The 14,425-nt window shown below is 45.7% G+C and overlaps 1 long non-coding RNA gene across 1 annotated transcript; it reads right to left on the reverse strand.

Annotated features, from left to right (window-relative positions):
* Positions 1-9,841: 9,841 nt before the first annotated feature.
* Positions 9,842-10,569, reverse strand: LOC143809551 (uncharacterized). The gene is made up of 3 exons (XR_013222331.1): positions 10,532-10,569; positions 10,312-10,456; positions 9,842-10,225 (listed from the first exon to the last, which is right to left on the reverse strand). It is a non-coding gene; the product is annotated as an uncharacterized LOC143809551 (long non-coding RNA).
* Between the last annotated feature and the right edge of the window lie 3,856 nt (positions 10,570-14,425).

Raw genomic sequence — 14,425 nt, forward strand, 5'->3', positions numbered from 1 at the left:
GCAAGTGAGGGTAAGTCATTGTCTCTACAGTAAGTGAGGGCAGGTCTTTGTCTCTTTACAGTAAGTGAGGGCAGGTCTTTGTCTCTACAGTTAGTGGGGGCAGGTCTTTGTCTCTACAGCAAGTGAGGGTAAGTCATTGTCTCTACAGTAAGTGAGGGCAGGTCTTTGTCTCTTTACAGTAAGTGAGGGCAGGTCTTTGTCTCTACAGTTAGTGGGGGAAGGTCTTTGTCTCTACAGCAAGTGAGGGTAAGTAATTGTCTCTACAGTAAGTGAGGGCAGGTCTTTGTCTCTCTACAGTAAGTGGTGGCAGGTCTTTGTCTCTACAGTATGTGGGGGCAGGTCTTTGTCTCTCTACAGTAAGTGGGGGCAGGTCTTTGTCTCTACAGTAAGTGGGGGCAGGTCTTTGTCTCTACAGCAAGTGAGGGTAAGTCATTGTCTCTACAGTAAGTGGGGGTGGGTCTTTGTCTCTCTACAGTAAGTGAGGACGGGTCTTTATCTCTACAGTAAGTGGGGTCGCATCTTTGTCTCTACAGTAAGTGAGGACAGGTCTTTGTCTCTACAGTAAGTGGGGTAGGTCTTTGTCTCTACAGCAAGTGGGGTGGGTTTTTGTCTCTTTACAATACATGGGTGGTGTGACGGGGTCTACCGTGCTGGAGTACCTCTTTCAGTACCACCCCGTGTTTCAGGAGGTCCACTCTGCTTTGGCTGGAGTCTGAATGAAGGACGCTGGCTGGAATTGCTTGGTTACATGGGCGCATACAAAAGATCACTGCTTCTCCACGTATTTCCAGTGTGACAACGCTTTACTCACAGGACACAGAATATATCACACAGATACAGAGGGCAGGCCAATTGAAAAGCGGCAGGCCAGACATACATTACAATAGCCGCAGATGGCTGGAGCCTGCCGATATTTACTGTGGGAATTACAAAGGTGGGGGAGGTCAGAAGGGGGATATCTTGTCCCCTCTGCCCAGGGGCGCAGCCTGTGGGCTGATGCATTAGGGACATGCATCTCACATGGAACCTATTATACATACATATAACTGCACAACATATTCCATGGTGCTGTACATGAGATATACATATATACACTTAAACGGCCACAGTATTTTCATATTTCTTGATCTCTTTGGTTAGATAATGTGATCCGTAAACAATCCGCAAATCACTTTATTTAGCCTTGAAAAAATAACTTTGCACTACCGTCCACAAGGTGTCGACCTTCTGTATAATTTGCTGTCCACTGCCTATTGTCAAGTGCAATCCATTACTAGCAGCAGAATCACTGAGATGCAATACAGTAAGTGGGGGCTGGTCTTTGTGTCTCTACAGTAAGTGGGGGCAGGTATTTGTCTCTCTACAGTAAGTAGGGGCAGGTATTTGTCTCTACAGTAAGTGGGGCAGGTCTTTGTCTCTACAGTAAGTGCGGGCAGGTCTTTGTCTCTCTACAGTAAGTAGGGGCAGGTCTTTGTCTCTACAGTAAGTGGGGGCAGGTCTTTGTCTTTACAGTAAGTGGAGGCAGGTCTTTGTCTCTCTACAGTAAGTGGGGGCAGGTCTTTGTCTCTACAGTAAGTGGGGTGGGTATTTGTCTCTACAGTAAGTGGGGGCGGGTCTGTGGCTCTGTACAGTAAGTAGGGTGAATCATTGTCTCTACAGTAAGTGGGTCAGGTCTTTGTCTCTACAGTAAGTGGGGGTGAGTCTTTGTCTCTCTATAGTAAGTGGGGGCGGGTCTTTGTCTCTCTACTGTAAGTGGGGGTGGGTCTTTGTCTCTCTACAGTAAGTGGGGGCAGGTCTTTGTCTCTACAGTATGTGGGGGCAGGTCTTTGTCTTTCTACAGTAAGTGGGGGCAGGTTTTTGTCTCTACAGTAAGTGGGGGCAGGTCTTTGTCTCTACAGCAAGTGAGGGTAAGTAATTGTCTCTACACTAACTGAGGGCAGGTCTTTGTCTCTCTACAGTAAGTGGGGGCAGATCTTTGTCTCTACAGCAAGTGAGGGCAAGTCATTGTCTCTACAGCAAGTGAGGGTAAGTCATTGTCTCTACAGTAAGTGAGGGCAGGTCTTTGTCTCTACAGCAAGTGAGGGTAAGTCATTGTCTCTACAGTAAGTGAGGGCAGGTCTTTGTCTCTTTACAGTAAGTGAGGGCAGGTCTTTGTCTCTACAGTTAGTGGGGGCAGGTCTTTGTCTCTACAGCAAGTGAGGGTAAGTCATTGTCTCTACAGTAAGTGAGGGCAGGTCTTTGTCTCTTTACAGTAAGTGAGGGCAGGTCTTTGTCTCTACAGTTAGTGGGGGAAGGTCTTTGTCTCTACAGCAAGTGAGGGTAAGTAATTGTCTCTACAGTAAGTGAGGGCAGGTCTTTGTCTCTCTACAGTAAGTGGTGGCAGGTCTTTGTCTCTACAGTATGTGGGGGCAGGTCTTTGTCTCTCTACAGTAAGTGGGGGCAGGTCTTTGTCTCTACAGTAAGTGGGGGCAGGTCTTTGTCTCTACAGCAAGTGAGGGTAAGTCATTGTCTCTACAGTAAGTGGGGGCGGGTCTTTGTCTCTCTACAGTAAGTGAGGACGGGTCTTTATCTCTACAGTAAGTGGGGTCGCATCTTTGTCTCTACAGTAAGTGAGGACAGGTCTTTGTCTCTACAGTAAGTGGGGTAGGTCTTTGTCTCTACAGCAAGTGGGGTGGGTTTTTGTCTCTTTACAATACATGGGTGGTGTGACGGGGTCTACCGTGCTGGAGTACCTCTTTCAGTACCACCCCGTGTTTCAGGAGGTCCACTCTGCTTTGGCTGGAGTCTGAATGAAGGACGCTGGCTGGAATTGCTTGGTTACATGGGCGCATACAAAAGATCACTGCTTCTCCACGTATTTCCAGTGTGACAACGCTTTACTCACAGGACACAGAATATATCACACAGATACAGAGGGCAGGCCAATTGAAAAGCGGCAGGCCAGACATACATTACAATAGCCGCAGATGGCTGGAGCCTGCCGATATTTACTGTGGGAATTACAAAGGTGGGGGAGGTCAGAAGGGGGATATCTTGTCCCCTCTGCCCAGGGGCGCAGCCTGTGGGCTGATGCATTAGGGACATGCATCTCACATGGAACCTATTATACATACATATAACTGCACAACATATTCCATGGTGCTGTACATGAGATATACATATATACACTTAAACGGCCACAGTATTTTCATATTTCTTGATCTCTTTGGTTAGATAATGTGATCCGTAAACAATCCGCAAATCACTTTATTTAGCCTTGAAAAAATAACTTTGCACTACCGTCCACAAGGTGTCGACCTTCTGTATAATTTGCTGTCCACTGCCTATTGTCAAGTGCAATCCATTACTAGCAGCAGAATCACTGAGATGCAATACAGTAAGTGGGGGCTGGTCTTTGTGTCTCTACAGTAAGTGGGGGCAGGTATTTGTCTCTCTACAGTAAGTAGGGGCAGGTATTTGTCTCTACAGTAAGTGGGGCAGGTCTTTGTCTCTACAGTAAGTGCGGGCAGGTCTTTGTCTCTCTACAGTAAGTGGGGGTGGGTATTTGTCTCTACAGTAAGTGGGGGAAGGTCTTTGTCTCTACAGTAAGTAGGGGCAGGTCTTTGTCTCTACAGTAAGTGGGGGCAGGTCTTTGTCTTTACAGTAAGTGGAGGCAGGTCTTTGTCTCTCTACAGTAAGTGGGGGCAGGTCTTTGTCTCTACAGTAAGTGGGGTGGGTATTTGTCTCTACAGTAAGTGGGGGCGGGTCTGTGGCTCTGTACAGTAAGTAGGGTGAATCATTGTCTCTACAGTAAGTGGGTCAGGTCTTTGTCTCTACAGTAAGTGGGGGTGAGTCTTTGTCTCTCTATAGTAAGTGGGGGCGGGTCTTTGTCTCTCTACTGTAAGTGGGGGTGGGTCTTTGTCTCTCTACAGTAAGTGGGGGCAGGTCTTTGTCTCTACAGTATGTGGGGGCAGGTCTTTGTCTTTCTACAGTAAGTGGGGGCAGGTTTTTGTCTCTACAGTAAGTGGGGGCAGGTCTTTGTCTCTACAGCAAGTGAGGGTAAGTAATTGTCTCTACACTAACTGAGGGCAGGTCTTTGTCTCTCTACAGTAAGTGGGGGCAGATCTTTGTCTCTACAGCAAGTGAGGGCAAGTCATTGTCTCTACAGCAAGTGAGGGTAAGTCATTGTCTCTACAGTAAGTGAGGGCAGGTCTTTGTCTCTACAGCAAGTGAGGGTAAGTCATTGTCTCTACAGTAAGTGAGGGCAGGTCTTTGTCTCTTTACAGTAAGTGAGGGCAGGTCTTTGTCTCTACAGTTAGTGGGGGCAGGTCTTTGTCTCTACAGCAAGTGAGGGTAAGTCATTGTCTCTACAGTAAGTGAGGGCAGGTCTTTGTCTCTTTACAGTAAGTGAGGGCAGGTCTTTGTCTCTACAGTTAGTGGGGGAAGGTCTTTGTCTCTACAGCAAGTGAGGGTAAGTAATTGTCTCTACAGTAAGTGAGGGCAGGTCTTTGTCTCTCTACAGTAAGTGGTGGCAGGTCTTTGTCTCTACAGTATGTGGGGGCAGGTCTTTGTCTCTCTACAGTAAGTGGGGGCAGGTCTTTGTCTCTACAGTAAGTGGGGGCAGGTCTTTGTCTCTACAGCAAGTGAGGGTAAGTCATTGTCTCTACAGTAAGTGGGGGCGGGTCTTTGTCTCTCTACAGTAAGTGAGGACGGGTCTTTATCTCTACAGTAAGTGGGGTCGCATCTTTGTCTCTACAGTAAGTGAGGACAGGTCTTTGTCTCTACAGTAAGTGGGGTAGGTCTTTGTCTCTACAGCAAGTGGGGTGGGTTTTTGTCTCTTTACAATACATGGGTGGTGTGACGGGGTCTACCGTGCTGGAGTACCTCTTTCAGTACCACCCCGTGTTTCAGGAGGTCCACTGTTGTGAATTTGGATTCTGGGCTCCCCCGGTGGCCGCTTGTGGAATTGGACTTGTCATCCTCTTTCCTGTTTCACCTGGTTCCATCAGTAGTGGGTGTCGCTATTTAAGCTCATTTCTCTGGTGGTTTCTTGCCGGTCAACAATGTTATCTGATGCCTCTCAGTGCTTGTTCCTGCTTCTAGACAACTTCTAGATAAGTTGGACTTTTGTCCATGTTTTGTTTTGCCTATTTGTTCCAGTTCACAGCTGAAGTTTTGTTACTGTGTCTGGAAAGCTCTCGTTGATCAGGGATTGCTACTCTGGCGTTATGAGTTAATGCCAGAGTTTAAGGTAATCTCTGGATGGTGTTTTGTTAGTGTTTTTCTGCTGACCATGAAAGTATACTATCTGTCTTCTGCTATCTAGTAAGCGGACCTCAAATTTGCTAAGACTATTTTCCTGCTGCGTTTGTTGTTTCATCTGAACTCACCGTCATTATATGTGGGGGGCTACTGTCTTCTTTGGAATATTTCTCTAGAGGTGAGCCAGGTCTTATATTTCCCTCTGCTAGCTATTTAGGTCTTAGGCCAGAGCTGGGCATCTAGCGATAAATAGGAAATGCTACCTGGCTATTTCTAGTTGCGCGGCAGGCTTAGTTCATGGTCAGTATAGTTCCATCTTCCGAGAGCTTGTCCCTCTATAGGCTTGCTATGATCTCTGCCTGCAGAGATCATGACAGTTTGACCGGCCATAAAGTGTTAAAGACCCAGGTTGAGAAAGGAGAGTTATAAGAAGTCTGCTGGAATTTTTTTTTTTTTTTTTTTCCTCCAGTCTGCCTTGCTGCAGTCTTTTTTCTCTCTCTCCTCCTAATCTCTGCATGCTCTGTGTGCACCTGACTATAATGGATCTCCAGAGTGTAACTGCGGGTTTGAATAATCTCATCACGAAAGTACAAAATTTACAAGATTTTGTGGTACATGCTCCGGTATCTGAGCCGAGAATTCCTTTGCCGGAGTTCTTCACAGGGAATAGAGCTAGCTTCCAGAATTTCCGAAATAATTGTAAGCTTTATTTGTCCCTGAAGTCTCGTTCAGCTGGAGACCCTGCTCAGCAGGTTAGGATTGTGATTTCCTTGCTCAGGGGTGACCCTCAAGATTGGGCCTTCTCATTGCCAGCAGGGGATCCTGCGTTACGCGATGTGGATGCGTTTTTTCTGGCCTTGGGCTTGCTTTATGAGGAACCTCATTTGGAACTTCAGGCAGAAAAAACTTTGATGGCACTATCTCAGGGGCAAGACGAAGCTGAAGTTTTCTGCCAAAAATTCTGTAAATGGTCTGTGCTTACTCAGTGGAATGAGTGCGCCTTGGCGGCAACTTTCAGAGAAGGTCTCTCTGATGCCGTTAAGGATGTTATGGTGGGGTTCCCTTTGCCTGCAGGTCTGAATGAGTCCATGACAATGGCTATTCAGATTGATAGGCGTCTGCGGGAGCGCAAACCGGTGCACCATCTGGCGGTGTCTATGGAAAAGACGCCAGAAAGTATGCAGTGTGATAGAATTCTGTCCAGGAGCGAGCGACAGAATTTTAGACGGAAGAATGGATTGTGTTTCTTTTGTGGAGAAAATTTTGGACTCTCGTGTTTCCAGACGGAAACTCCAGTATCTGGTCAAATGGAAGGGTTACGGCCAGGAGGATAATTCTTGGGTCAATGCATCTGATGTTCATGCTTCTGATCTTGTTCGTGCCTTCCATAGGGCTCATCCTGGTCGCCCTGGTGGATCTGGTGAGGGTTCGGTGCCCCCTCCTTGAGGGGGGGGTACTGTTGTGAATTTGGATTCTGGGCTCCCCCGGTGGCCGCTTGTGGAATTGGACTTGTCATCCTCTTTCCTGTTTCACCTGGTTCCATCAGTAGTGGGTGTCGCTATTTAAGCTCATTTCTCTGGTGGTTTCTTGCCGGTCAACAATGTTATCTGATGCCTCTCAGTGCTTGTTCCTGCTTCTAGACAACTTCTAGATAAGTTGGACTTTTGTCCATGTTTTGTTTTGCCTATTTGTTCCAGTTCACAGCTGAAGTTTTGTTACTGTGTCTGGAAAGCTCTCGTTGATCAGGGATTGCTACTCTGGCGTTATGAGTTAATGCCAGAGTTTAAGGTAATCTCTGGATGGTGTTTTGTTAGTGTTTTTCTGCTGACCATGAAAGTATACTATCTGTCTTCTGCTATCTAGTAAGCGGACCTCAAATTTGCTAAGACTATTTTCCTGCTGCGTTTGTTGTTTCATCTGAACTCACCGTCATTATATGTGGGGGGCTACTGTCTTCTTTGGAATATTTCTCTAGAGGTGAGCCAGGTCTTATATTTCCCTCTGCTAGCTATTTAGGTCTTAGGCCAGAGCTGGGCATCTAGCGATAAATAGGAAATGCTACCTGGCTATTTCTAGTTGCGCGGCAGGCTTAGTTCATGGTCAGTATAGTTCCATCTTCCGAGAGCTTGTCCCTCTATAGGCTTGCTATGATCTCTGCCTGCAGAGATCATGACAGTCCACTCTGCTTTGGCTGGAGTCTGAATGAAGGACGCTGGCTGGAATTGCTTGGTTACATGGGCGCATACAAAAGATCACTGCTTCTCCACGTATTTCCAGTGTGACAACGCTTTACTCACAGGACACAGAATATATCACACAGATACAGAGGGCAGGCCAATTGAAAAGCGGCAGGCCAGACATACATTACAATAGCCGCAGATGGCTGGAGCCTGCCGATATTTACTGTGGGAATTACAAAGGTGGGGGAGGTCAGAAGGGGGATATCTTGTCCCCTCTGCCCAGGGGCGCAGCCTGTGGGCTGATGCATTAGGGACATGCATCTCACATGGAACCTATTATACATACATATAACTGCACAACATATTCCATGGTGCTGTACATGAGATATACATATATACACTTAAACGGCCACAGTATTTTCATATTTCTTGATCTCTTTGGTTAGATAATGTGATCCGTAAACAATCCGCAAATCACTTTATTTAGCCTTGAAAAAATAACTTTGCACTACCGTCCACAAGGTGTCGACCTTCTGTATAATTTGCTGTCCACTGCCTATTGTCAAGTGCAATCCATTACTAGCAGCAGAATCACTGAGATGCAATACAGTAAGTGGGGGCTGGTCTTTGTGTCTCTACAGTAAGTGGGGGCAGGTATTTGTCTCTCTACAGTAAGTAGGGGCAGGTATTTGTCTCTACAGTAAGTGGGGCAGGTCTTTGTCTCTACAGTAAGTGCGGGCAGGTCTTTGTCTCTCTACAGTAAGTGGGGGTGGGTATTTGTCTCTACAGTAAGTGGGGGAAGGTCTTTGTCTCTACAGTAAGTAGGGGCAGGTCTTTGTCTCTACAGTAAGTGGGGGCAGGTCTTTGTCTTTACAGTAAGTGGAGGCAGGTCTTTGTCTCTCTACAGTAAGTGGGGGCAGGTCTTTGTCTCTACAGTAAGTGGGGTGGGTATTTGTCTCTACAGTAAGTGGGGGCGGGTCTGTGGCTCTGTACAGTAAGTAGGGTGAATCATTGTCTCTACAGTAAGTGGGTCAGGTCTTTGTCTCTACAGTAAGTGGGGGTGAGTCTTTGTCTCTCTACAGTAAGTGGGGGCGGGTCTTTGTCTCTCTACTGTAAGTGGGGGTGGGTCTTTGTCTCTCTACAGTAAGTGGGGGCAGGTCTTTGTCTCTACAGTATGTGGGGGCAGGTCTTTGTCTTTCTACAGTAAGTGGGGGCAGGTTTTTGTCTCTACAGTAAGTGGGGGCAGGTCTTTGTCTCTACAGCAAGTGAGGGTAAGTAATTGTCTCTACACTAACTGAGGGCAGGTCTTTGTCTCTCTACAGTAAGTGGGGGCAGATCTTTGTCTCTACAGCAAGTGAGGGCAAGTCATTGTCTCTACAGCAAGTGAGGGTAAGTCATTGTCTCTACAGTAAGTGAGGGCAGGTCTTTGTCTCTACAGCAAGTGAGGGTAAGTCATTGTCTCTACAGTAAGTGAGGGCAGGTCTTTGTCTCTTTACAGTAAGTGAGGGCAGGTCTTTGTCTCTACAGTTAGTGGGGGCAGGTCTTTGTCTCTACAGCAAGTGAGGGTAAGTCATTGTCTCTACAGTAAGTGAGGGCAGGTCTTTGTCTCTTTACAGTAAGTGAGGGCAGGTCTTTGTCTCTACAGTTAGTGGGGGAAGGTCTTTGTCTCTACAGCAAGTGAGGGTAAGTAATTGTCTCTACAGTAAGTGAGGGCAGGTCTTTGTCTCTCTACAGTAAGTGGTGGCAGGTCTTTGTCTCTACAGTATGTGGGGGCAGGTCTTTGTCTCTCTACAGTAAGTGGGGGCAGGTCTTTGTCTCTACAGTAAGTGGGGGCAGGTCTTTGTCTCTACAGCAAGTGAGGGTAAGTCATTGTCTCTACAGTAAGTGGGGGCGGGTCTTTGTCTCTCTACAGTAAGTGAGGACGGGTCTTTATCTCTACAGTAAGTGGGGTCGCATCTTTGTCTCTACAGTAAGTGAGGACAGGTCTTTGTCTCTACAGTAAGTGGGGTAGGTCTTTGTCTCTACAGCAAGTGGGGTGGGTTTTTGTCTCTTTACAATACATGGGTGGTGTGACGGGGTCTACCGTGCTGGAGTACCTCTTTCAGTACCACCCCGTGTTTCAGGAGGTCCACTCTGCTTTGGCTGGAGTCTGAATGAAGGACGCTGGCTGGAATTGCTTGGTTACATGGGCGCATACAAAAGATCACTGCTTCTCCACGTATTTCCAGTGTGACAACGCTTTACTCACAGGACACAGAATATATCACACAGATACAGAGGGCAGGTCAATTGAAAAGCGGCAGGCCAGACATACATTACAATAGCCGCAGATGGCTGGAGCCTGCCGATATTTACTGTGGGAATTACAAAGGTGGGGGAGGTCAGAAGGGGGATATCTTGTCCCCTCTGCCCAGGGGCGCAGCCTGTGGGCTGATGCATTAGGGACATGCATCTCACATGGAACCTATTATACATACATATAACTGCACAACATATTCTGGGTGCTGGGGGGTTCCGTAACAGGTGGGTTTTTGTCTCTCTATAGGAAGTAAGGATGGGTCATTTTCCCTCTACAGGAAGTATGGACAGGTCTTTCTATCACTATAGTAATTGTCCCTTTGCTTTTGTTCTCCTGTCATTTGAATGTTATACACGCTTAACAAAGAGGAAGGCTTTCAGTTCAGAGCAGACAAGCCATTGGACAGTGGTAGGAGAAATGCATGCTGGGAAGAAATTTCAAGCACATATAGTGCTGGCAGAATGCTGATGAAGGGAAACCAGCTGCTGAAAAAGTGGATGACAACCTAGAAAGCATGAGATAATAGACTGATAAGTGCATGAAAAGCAGGTTTACTACAGGTTCTCTAAAGAAAGGTCATGGACGTCTTACATGAGCAGCGAGCAGCCAATCAGCAGCCGGTCACTCGTCATTTCCTTTTCCTGTGCCCGTTTAACAGTGCCAGCTCTGAGTCCCACTTAATTGCAGACATCATATAAGAAACTTTCTATGCGTTCCTGGGTGATCATGGATGGGTCTAAAAATAAAAAAGGGTGAGTATTAAGGGTTGAAATGTTAGTTGTTACAGGTAATCCTCCCCTATGGCCCATACCGGCCCCAGAGGCGCCGCAGGTGCTGCCGCTATAGCAGGAATCTCCAAGCAAGACATAAGTATGAAATAAAGCCCTAAAGCAAGATCTATCGATGCAACACCTACAACCCAGACACACAGGGTTACACCCTAAAACAAGATAAAGCAAAAAGCCACACGTCACCTTCAATGTGTACATGAAGAATAAACGGGACCGAAGAGTTCAGCACCCAATGCAATGTCCGCTCTTGGACGGTTCCCCAGTTGTTCCTCCTGGAAATGTATTACTAAATTGACGCTTTAGTGTTACATTTCCAGGGGAAATAACAGAGGAACCACGCAATGGTATCATCACGCTGCTAATCACGTTCTTTCTAATTGCAGTCATTCGTTTTCTGTTTTGTTCTCCTTCCGGCCCAGATTACCCTGAAGACTTCTATTACTATGGCCGGTCTCTGCACAGACATCAATGGCTGTCCAGTATCATGGTACATGTTTACCGCCTCCATTTAATGCTGCTGGTGTCATCAAAATGCAGCAATATTGGATCTCCTGTGACACACACAATGCCCCCTATATATGTGCCACATACACAAAAGCCCCCAACAATGGCACCATAATTAATATACTGTACATGTAGATAATCACTTTTCAGCTGCTGGCTGTGACCTGTCTCTGCATGGGCAAGTATCCAGCACGGTTCCAGGAACATGTCTATGCTACACATTGCATAATGCTATTAAGAGCGAGTTCACACGCTGCGGCCAAACCATGCGGTTTTCAAACTGATTGACAATGACCAAAACTGCTGTTCACCTGCAAACCTGTTATGCAGTGAACACACACACATCAGTGCAGTTAATGGAACATGATATGAATGCTAATGCCTGCCTGACATCAGAGGTGTCTGTCCCACATCAGAGGTGTCTGTCCAAAATCAGAGGCATTTGTTCAAAATCAGAATTTTCTCTCCAACCCCAGAGGCGCCGGCCCAACATCAGAGGTGTCTGTCCAAAATCAGAGGTGCCTGCCCAACATCAGAGGTATCCACCCAACATCTGAATTGCCTGTACAACATCAGAGGTGCCTGCCCAACACTTGTAGTGTCTGCCCAACATCAGAGATGAAAAAAGCCCAAGCACCCGACTATGGATTACCAGAGAGTATCTGAACAAAAGAACTTTATTTAGAACATATTTCATATACAGGATTAGCAACATATAATAAGATAAAATACATCATTTAAAATTGCATCATATTAAAACCAGATACAGGACAATAAATTATTGCATATAATATGCCGGCCTAGGTATAGAAAAAATATATATATGGTCCCTTATCCTCACTATTCTAATCCAAAAAATTACGTGCAAAAAGAGAGAGTTTTTTTATATAAAGTGCAACCAGTGCTATACTTATATATATATATATATATATATATATATATATATATATCTCACAGAGAATAATGAATAATACCGTGCTGTGTACCATAACCGCACAACAAATAAATAGGTAGCCAAAAGTGCAATAGTGCTCTTCAAAATATATAGTGCCACGAACAGTATAAAAAGTGCAATGTGCCACTGTTCACAACTCAGACAATTTAGTGCTAAAGCACACACTTGTGCAAAGAACAGAAGGGACAAAGAATAGTTTGCAGATATATTACCTATGAATGGCCGTGTCCTGTAATGGCGCACCCCAACGCGCGTTTCGGACACTTTTCCTTCGTCAGGGGGTCCTATAGGACCCCCTGACGAAGGAAAAGTGTCCGAAACGCGCGTTGGGGTGCGCCATTACAGGACACGGCCATTCATAGGTAATATATCTGCAAACTATTCTTTGTCCCTTCTGTTCTTTGCACAAGTGTGTGCTTTAGCACTAAATTGTCTGAGTTGTGAACAGTGGCACATTGCACTTTTTATACTGTTCGTGGCACTATATATTTTGAAGAGCACTATTGCACTTTTGGCTACCTATTTATTTGTTGTGCGGTTATGGTACACAGCACGGTATTATTCATTATTCTCTGTGAGAGATATATATATATATAAGTATAGCACTGGTTGCACTTTATATAAAAAAAACTCTCTCTTTTTGCACGTAATTTTTTGGATTAGAATAGTGAGGATAAGGGACCATATATATATTTTTCCTATACCTAGGCCGGCATATTATATGCAATAATTTATTGTCCTGTATCTGGTTTTAATATGATGCAATTTTAAATGATGTATTTTATCTTATTATATGTTGCTAATCCTGTATATGAAATATGTTCTAAATAAAGTTCTTTTGTTCAGATACTCTCTGGTAATCCATAGTCGGGTGCTTGGGCTTTTTTCTTCCACTAGGTGGCGGTGGTCACCAATTTACACAGTATACCTATAATTACTCATTTCTATACTAGGAATAACATATAAAAGGTGTAATCTTTAAATTTGTGGTATTTGCTGTGTTCTAATCCTCCAACATCAGAGATGCCTGTCCAACATCAGAGGTATCTGCCCAACATCAGGAGTGCTTGTCCATCATCAGAGATGTCTGTTTAACATTAGAGGTGTCTGTCCAACATCAGAAGTATCTGTCCAACATCAGAGATTCCTGTCCAACATGAGAGGTGTCTTCCCAACATCAGAAGTGTCTGCCCAACATCAAAGGTGTCTGCCCAACATCAGGAGTGCTTGTCCAACATCAGAGATTCCTGTCCAACATCACAGGTGCCTGCCCAACATCAGAAATGTCTGTTCAACATCAGAGGTATAGGCCCCACGTTAGTAGTCCCTGCCCAATGACAGAGGTGTCTGTCCAACTTCAGAGGTGCCTAAACGACATCAAAGGTGCCTGCCCAACATAAGAGGTGTTTGCCCAACATCAGAGGTGTCTGCCCAACATCAGAGGTGTCTGTCCAACATCAGAGGTGCCCGTGCAACTTCAGAGGAGCCTAAACAACATCAAAGGTGCCTGCCAAACATAAAAGGTGTCTGTCGGCCCAACATCAGAGGTGTCTGCCCAGCGTAAGAGGTGTGTGCCCAACATCAGAGGAGTCAGCCCAATATCAGAGGTGCTTGTCCAACATCGGAGGTATCCTTTCATTTCAGGTTTTGATATTTGACTGGGGCCATATCTGCAAGGATTTTGCACATTCTCCGTGTGTACATGTTGGCTTTCACCAGTTCTCTAGCATCACCTGTAACGCTCCCTTTATCTGTACTATAGCACCTTAGATGATCTGCAGACGCAGTAACGACCACTACATTGTCACTGTATAGGTCTATATATAGGTCTTGGTGGGGTGGTTTTCATTCAGTAATAGTATAGTAGTTTTCAGTCTCGGATATCAATTAGATTCTGCTCCTTACTTAACAATGGTACGATGGGTGCCTTTCCTCCTTGAAACACCAAACTCAGCCTTGCTGGTTTTCACGTTGGCCGATGTGCTGTCAGTCCCACCAAATTCTCAAATGAACAGAGGGTTGCCATGTCCTTCCCATAGGCCTTTCATTTCCTCTGCCACCCTGGGGCACTTCATTGTAACTTCTACCCTTCTCTCCGTCACCACCAGTACATAATGCCCCCTGCTCTGTCGTCCTACAGGCTCTTTCTCTCTCACATATTCTTGTATCCAATGGTGCATAAACCAAAGGGAGACAAGGAAAGCTCTGCAACGGGACCTGTAGGGGTTCAGTAAGGCGATTATTACTCACTAGATGGCGGCCCTATTCTAATGCATCGGGTATTCTAGAATATGCATGTACACGTAGTATATTGCACAGCCCACGTAGTATATTGCCCAGCTACGTAGTATATTGCCCAGCCACGTAGTATATTGCCCAGCCACGTAGTATATTGCCCAGTTACATAGTATATTGCCCAGTTACATAGTATATTGCCCAGTGACAGTATATTGCC

This window comes from Ranitomeya variabilis, chromosome 2 (genome assembly GCF_051348905.1).
Source record: "Ranitomeya variabilis isolate aRanVar5 chromosome 2, aRanVar5.hap1, whole genome shotgun sequence".
Lineage (NCBI taxonomy): Eukaryota > Metazoa > Chordata > Amphibia > Anura > Dendrobatidae > Ranitomeya > Ranitomeya variabilis.